This window comes from Fukomys damarensis, unplaced genomic scaffold, assembly GCF_012274545.1.
Source record: "Fukomys damarensis isolate Sample0158 unplaced genomic scaffold, DMR_v1.0_HiC HiC_scaffold_12, whole genome shotgun sequence".
NCBI lineage: Eukaryota > Metazoa > Chordata > Mammalia > Rodentia > Bathyergidae > Fukomys > Fukomys damarensis.
Window position 1 is genome coordinate 11,766,950 of NW_022900924.1, and position 8,180 is coordinate 11,775,129.

Here is an 8,180-nt window from a genome sequence, read left to right on the forward strand (position 1 = left end):
GCATTCCATTGAATGGACATACCACTTTTGGTTTATCCATTCATTCACTGGGAGACATTGGGTTAGTTTGGTTATTGTGAATAATGTTGTTATGAACATTCATCCCTAAGTTTTGTTTGAATGCAGAGATGGAACATAACATATTCCTCCCTACCACTTGCATTCCAATTCTGTGGGTGCTCATGAGTTGGGTACTTAGCTATTGGATGACCAAGTTGTTCCAGTTTGCCTTTGTCCTATGAAGGTCCCATATCCCAGGAACCTCCTCAGTCCTAGGTAAACCATGATGGTTAGGCATCCTTCAGTGGCTTACTTAAGCTAATCAGATGTAAGTTAAGGATTAAGGTCTGACTGTGCCACTTACTGCTCACTACCATAGTCTAATAATTCTAATAGTTGTAGGATTTCAGTTATAACTCTTAAAACCACTACAACACACGTTTGCTCCTGGTGGCTGTCTGTGATCAACAATGATTTCAGAACTCTGTGTCTTAGCACCGGGAAGTTTCTGTGTATATGCTATCGAGTAGTTTCTTTAGAAATGGCTCACCAATCAAAAGCATTCCAGTTCCTTCTTGCCTTGAACAAAAAATTGGACAAGGTAAGCCAAAAATGGTGCTAAGAGTTTGCGTGAAAAGTGTGGGGTAAACAAGTACAGGAGAGGTCAGAGCTGCAGAGCAAACTTGGGCAGAACAAGAGAAAAATAGGGTAAAAGCAAAAATAAAAGTGCACGCTGTGTCTCGGAAACACAGCCTGGGCTATCATGGGAAGTCACAAAAGCAGGCTCCTCAGTGGGAGCTAGAGAGAAGTTCCACGTACGGGGTCCTGAGAATGATTTGGTGCTGTCCTGGCAGCTTGTGATTGACAGGGCCTGCTTATTTCCATAGTCAGCTTTGCTCCATCCCTTCTCCTATATCACGTGTGCCTGGAACATTTTCATTTCTTTTAAATCTTGGGTTCAGAATCAGCATTATCAGAGCCTCCCAGAGTCCTTCTCCCTTCCCTTCCATGGGTTTAGCTTAAAAGGTTCCTCTCCTGTATTTCCAGAGTGCATTATAATCACAGGATTTTTCTACATGGACCTCTCTATGAAACCGTGGCTCCCTCAAGGATGGGGGATTCTGGCTGATGTTTTTGTCTATGTAACATCCATCCCTTTTTCCTTAGATAATTGCTTCCCCTTTTCCTTTAGGGCATCAGATCTCCACTGATCTCATGCCATGTGGTTTAGGTTGTTCCGATGTCACCCTCCAGGTCTTGGGGTGGCTCCAAACCCAGGCCTGACCATCTACACACTCCATGCCCTTGGCCAATGGAACTGTCTCTGGAGTGTGCAGGTGACCCCGAGCAGGTCGGTCCACAGTTGTATCTGAAGCTACAACTAATGGGAAAGATATGCTTTCTGCTAGGGTTGCTGGGATCTCTGTCATCTATGCCACATCCTGAAGAAATGTCTTCTAAAAATGAAGCCAACACAGAAGAAAGCAGGGCTGAAAGATGGGAAGAGAAAAGAAAGTTACCAAGCCAGAGCCAAAATAAGATTGAACTTCTTAATTATTTGAGACCCTATTTTTGCATAAAATGGTTCGCACTGAGCTTTTGTCCTTTGCAACTAAAATAATATTAATGTGTATACTGTAGTTTGTTAATATTTATATCTCACATATATAGCATTATACCAGGCAGTTGTAGGCATGTGAGGAATATTCATATGTGTCAGTGCATAGTTTCCATAAAGACGTTATCTGTGGTTTTAAAAAATCAATGAAATCCTATGAATGCAAGAAGGCTTATGAGATGAGAATGTGGAGTTATCAGAATGCTCAGGTGTTGGTGGGAATGTTAAATAGAATAGCCGTTGTTTGGAAACTAGTAGCTCACTGGTAGAGTGCTTGCCTAGCTGGTACAAAGTTCTGCATGGCATCTCAAAAAAAATTAAACAGAATTACCCCTTGACCCCACAATTCTACTGCTGTGTATGCACCAAAATAACTAAAAACAAGCTAGGCACAATGATGTACAGCTATAATCCCAGCAGTCTGGGAGGCTAAGGTAAGAGGATCTCAAGTTCAAGTCCAGCCTGGGCACCTTAGTGACTTAGTACCAGGCACACAAACAAAAAATTGGAAACAGGTATTCAAACAAAGACTTGTTCATGAATAGTTACAGCAGAGCTATTGCCAATAGCGAAAAGGTAGAACCCACCCAGTGTCTATCAACAAACGAATGGAGAGGAAAATTGTGTTATATTCACACAAAAAAATATTATTCAGCTATAAAAGTAAGTGTGGAGATGTGCTATAGTATGGATGACTCCTAAAAGCATTATGCTAAATGAAAGAAGCCAGCTATTAAAGACAACATAGTAAATGGTTTTACTCACAAAATATTCAGAGGTGGCAAATGCATAGAGAGAGAAAGCGTATTAGTTCTTCCAGAGGCCTGGAGGAGTGGGGGATAGGGAACGATTGCTTAATGAGTATGAGGTTCTTTTTGGCTGAGTAAAATTTCTGGAGCTAGTAGCGAGGAGAGTTGCATGATCGTGTGACTATTCTGACTGTCACTTTGGGTAAATTTCATGTTATGCATAGTTTACTGCAATCAAAACAAAACAAGTGAATTAGGAATTCCATCAGGGCTGCAGGACTAGAGGCCTGAAAGTTTTTTCCTGCATAAGGTGCCCAGATGGGGAGGAAGCCTGAGATCCAGACTGTGCTGCGCCTCCCAAGGTGAGATCCCTCGTACCATGGTGGACAAGATGCCTCCTGTGATTCCTGCAAAGACAATACTCAGGCTAATGCTGATCTTGAACTTCATAGACAAGATGGTGAGAACAGCAAGTGAATTTTGTTGATGGCATTACTTTGCTGCAATTTTCAATGATCACCATGCATCTTTAAGTAGTTGGAGAGTGCCACAGTACACGCCTCCTCTATCCTGAGGGTGCTATATTTGAAAATTCACAGTGCATCATTGAGTGCTTAATTTGTAAAGCCAGCATAAATCACTGGACTAAATTGTCCATTACTGTGAGCTCGAATTATCTCATCATCAAGAGAGTGATCTGGTTGCTTTGCTCACATGAGAAACTAAGAGACAAAGAGGCAAAAGGCCAAGAGAGAGAGAAAGAAAGAGAGAGAGAGAGAGAGAGAGAGAGAGAGAGAAATAGAAAGAGAGACAGAGAAAATTCTAAAACAAAATCAGTTTTCTGATGTTGGAAAAACCTTACGAAGGTTAAAGATAGGAACATTCTGTTTAGAATACCTTATTAAAGGTATTTCAGCTGGGGATTTAGCTCAGCGGTTCGGTGGCCTGCCTTGCAAGCACAAGGACCCAAGTTCAATCCCCGGTACCAAAAGGTATTTCAGTTTGAAGTTATTTAGTTTTATTTGAAGTTATTTATATTTTAAGGATCAGTGAGTTCGAACAGAATAATAATCTTTTCGCAGCTTTGGAGATTTATTTGTATCTTGGGAACCAGCATTCTAAAATTTCCCTTTCCCTCTACAAAATCAGTAGAAATAGAGAAAAAAGAAAGAGGGAGGGAAACATTCTGGGAAAGCAGTAGGAGCTCTTTAAGGACAGGCCAATATTAGTTTTGTGTAGCTGTAGGCAGACAGGCCCCCTGACTCCTAACCCACCGTTTTTCAATTTACATCCCTGTTCCAGGCACCACCTTGAAAATCCTGGTGTCAGCTCATTGCTGGTATAACAGGGTGTGGAATGAGACTTTTCTTCGTGTTGTCCTAGAATTTCAGCTAAAACTTCAAAGGTGAGGGCAGTGGGTGATAATACTTCCTCCTTCTGTTAAGAGGTGGCCACGCTGGTCCTTGGACCATCTATAACCACTAACCTCCAGCCTACATAAGATAAGGTCAAGATGTTATCCAGAGGAGGTTGCTTTGTCAGACCAGTGCAGCTGCCCACTGGTCAGGTGACTACCTCAGAGAATGTTTGGGTTTGATCTCTCCTGAAATGCCTCAGCCGAGAGAGCAGACTTCCGGCAAAGGAACAAGCAGTGACAGAAGAAAAAATGAAGCCAATTCTTTACTCCTACCCCTCCCTACCCCCACCAACTTTAATTCATTCAGTAGCCCACTAATAACCGATTATTCTCACTATTGATAAAGCCACTCTACGGGGTGTGGTACTCAGCAGTATTATGCACTTTCTGGGATGATCTATAACACCATGAGTGACCTCCAGTTCTCTAGGCTGGAGACTGGTTCTGACCAGTCTGAAGCCCAAAACACTACACTAGGGCCAGCAAACTCAGACGCCTACAGGGCCCAGGCAGGAAACACGAATGAATGAATGAAGACGACTGAGTGGGACTGAAGTGCCCCGGACAACCCAGGTGCCATATTAAAATGACAGTTTCCTGTCTTCCAGCCAATGGCTTCCCAGGGTAGATAGATCTCCCCACCCCCAGAACGGCCTAAGATCTATATTGCTTGGCAGTGTGTCCTGATATGGAGATATTGCAAGAGTATTGGCTCTTTATTGCAGGTGACACAATCTGCTCCAGGTGGCTTAAGCAAAGGTACTTTAAGAGAGTGGAGAATTGTGTTCCATCCCACCTTTGGTCTATATATTGAAGCTCTGTCCCCGAGTGAATCTGGATATAGGGTCTTTAGGGGCAGTTGAGGTTAGATGAAGCCATAAGTGTGTGGCCCTAGAACAATAGGCCTTGTAAAGAGAGAGATTTTGAGATCTTGACCTCTCTTTACCATTGAGGACAAAGTGAAAAGTGAGCAGGTGGCCTTGAGCCAGGCAGACAGAGAAACCTCACCACTGACCCTGATCTTGGACTTCCAGCTTCCAGAACTGTGGCTTAAGTCACACAGATAGTGTGATAGTGGTAGACTAGCCTTTAGAATCTCCAGGAGGACAAGACAGCCAGCCCTGGGCTGCATGGCCAAGAACAGTGCCCAGTCTGGCTAGGGGGCTGCCCCTGAACACCATGCCACAGCCCCTCAGTACGGACACTGTGGCTTATGTGGGGTGGGCTAGAGCCCCCGGAAGCAGAAGCATTGGGTGCCATGTTACCACTGGGCAGAGACCTCTGTACTGGTTCTCAGTTCCCATTAGAATGTCCTGTGAGGTGTCTAATGGCTGAGCCCAGATCACAGGAGATGTGGTTGGAAGGAAGCATCTGGAAAAGTGCTTTAGTTTCTCTTGTGGAGAGGTGGGACTCCTTAAGTGGGGTGTGTTCAAACATAGGAAGGATATTCGTTTGTGTGTTGCTTATAGCCTGCAATTAATGACCTCTGGCTTCTGATTATTTTCATTGTTTAAGCTTCTCCTTTCTCTAAGAACAACTAGAAAAGCAAGGTCAAGCCCCCCTGCCTTCCCCCTCCTATACTAACTTTTGTTTGGTACTGGGGAATCAAACTCTGGGCCTTGTGGTTGCAAGGCAGGTGGCAGAACCATTGAACTAAATCCCCAGGCCTCTCTTCTACTAAATTTGTTCAGACAGCTGTGGAAGTAACCAGGACTACCAGGGCTGAGATTCTACACAGAAGGGAACTATGATGAGAGGAGTTCAGGTACTGCAGCCACTTTTCCCCTGGAGGTATTTACAAATATGGATATGGGGAAAGAGGTTAAAAATCTAAACCTTCCTGGGTAAGAGGTCTACTACCAGGGCACAGAGAAACCAGAAGAAGTTTTGGCTGGAAAGACAAAACTGGGGATTTCCAAGGCTGAGAGAGAGAGAGAGAGAGAGGAGAGTTAAATGTGAACCTTCATCTGGATCAACCCCTGATTGAACTAGGATAAGCAGACCTGGAGTGGTAGTGCACACCTATAATCCAGAACTCTGGGAGGCTGAGGCAGGAGGACTGACAGAGCCTTGCCTCAGCAACTTAGTGAATTAGTGAGACCCTGTCTCTAAATTTAAAAAATAAAAAAGGGCTGAGGATATTGCTTGGTGTGAAGGGCCCTGGGTTCATTCCTTAGTGTGTGTCTGTGTGTGTGTGTGTGTGTGTGTGTGAAAAGATGTGAAAGTCCCATGTTATCTGTCTTACAGAAAAAGGGTGAGTTCTCTCCAGAACTAGGTAACAGAATTTGTGACTTTTTTTTCATACACAATGACTGGCATTCAATAAAAATCACAGGGCCTGCCAAGAGACAGGACCAAATAACTGAAAACGAAAGAGAAAACATGGTCAATAGAAAGAGAAGCACAAGTGAAGAAGGTGTTGGCATTAGACAATGGCTTTAAAATAATCATTGTTAATATGTTCAAGACAGACAAAGAAAAAAATAGAGAAAGTGGATGAAAAGAGAGAGAATTTTACCAGATAATTAGAACCCATTTAAGTTTATGATCCAAAAGATTGGGAGCCTAGAGGAGTCACTTGACTGCCTCATTGACAAAGAGATTTTGTGTTTTTTTTGTTTTTGTGGTACTGGGGATTGAACTTTAGGCTTTGTGTGTGCTGGGCAAATGATCCACCACTAAACTATATTCCCGGGTCAACAGAGATTCTGAAAATACTGACTTGTCTCTGTATAAACTATAAAAATCTCATGGCTTACAGTCTTAAAATTTATTTTAAATTTTATTTATTTATTTATATTTTGCTGGGCATAGTGGTGCCCAGCATTCTGGGAAGCTGAGGCAGGAGAATCACAAGTTCAAACCCAGACTGGGCAGTTTAGTCACACAGCACAAACCCTTCTCAAACAATAAGGACAACAACAACAACAACAACAACACAATACATGTATGCATGTGCACACACAAAACTAAAAACACAGAACAAAAACCAAAAAGCAAACAAAAATAGTGCCAGGGATACAGATCAATTCAAAGGTCTTGGGTTCAAGCCTCAGTACCAGAAATTTTTTTTTTATTTTTTTGCCATCCAACTTGGCCAACACTGGTGGCTGTTGTACTTCTTAAGTGACTGTCTTAAGGGGTGCCATTTTATGGGTCCTGAGCTTCACACCATTCTATAAGCTCATTTCTTTAGCATAGGTTCTGTTCACTGGGAAAAAGTCTCTGTCTCTGTCTCTTATTTATTTATTTTTAGATGAGGTCTTGCTATGTTGCCCAGGCTCCAGAACAGCGGGGACTACGTGTACGCGCCAGTACCACCCAACCCGGCTGCTAATTACGCTACAAACATCCTTCAGGGAATGAACGCGGGGAACATTTGATAAGGTGGTCAGAAGCCTTTCTGAGATAACTTGACGTGTTTGGCATTGAGTGGCTAGAAGAAGCCAGCCAAGAGGATGAGGGTGAAGTGTGGTGGGAGTGGAACAGATGAAAAGGGAAAAGATTTCATCAGGGTTGGCAGCCATTTCTGTAGTGAGCCAGAGGGTACAGTCTAGGAATGTGAGCCACACAGTCTGTTGCAATTACTTAATTCTACCGTTAAAGAGCAAAAGTAACCACAGACTATAAACAAAGGGGTGGTGGTATTCCTATAGAACTTTATTTATGAACACTAAAATGTGAACTTCATATAATTTTCCCACGTCACAAAGTATTCTTTTGATTTTTTTTCAACCATTTTAAACATGTAAAACCCACTTTAAATTCTGGTACTACAGTTAGTTATAAGGTCGGTTAAATAAACTGGGGGTCAGACCAAGCAGCCCCTTGTAGGACAAGGTAACAATTATAAGACAAGCATGGGGTTGGTGGCCCACGCCTGTAATCTTGGCACTGTGTGAGGCTGAATCAGGAGGATACCGAGTTCTGCCCAGTCTGGGCGATTTAGTAACTTGGGGAGACTCTATCTCAAAATAAAAAGGGAGGGGGAAGGGCCAGGGGCTGTAGCTCAGTGCTAAGGTCTTGGGTTCAATCCCCAGTACTACAAAAACACAAGGCAAGATGGGACCCCTTTTCCCTACCAGGGCAGGCCAGGTACCAAGTCCGGAGCTCCGTAGGTTCCCTACAGCTCAGGGAAAACCCTCAGGTTTGTTTTATCCACCCCGCCGTATCAAGAAAGAACAAAAAGGCACACACAGACACCGGGCCGGAAAGCGCCTGGGGAGGACGTGCCCAGGTCCACGCTGACGTCTCCGCGGCGCGCGCTCCGGCTTTTAAAGTTGGGCGCACACCTGCTCGCATCCGGAGCGCACCTGCTGCGCGGAGCTCCGACCTCGTCTCGCGAGATCGCTGTGTAGTAGCGGCCCCCACCGCCACGCGGCCACCGAACCCCTCT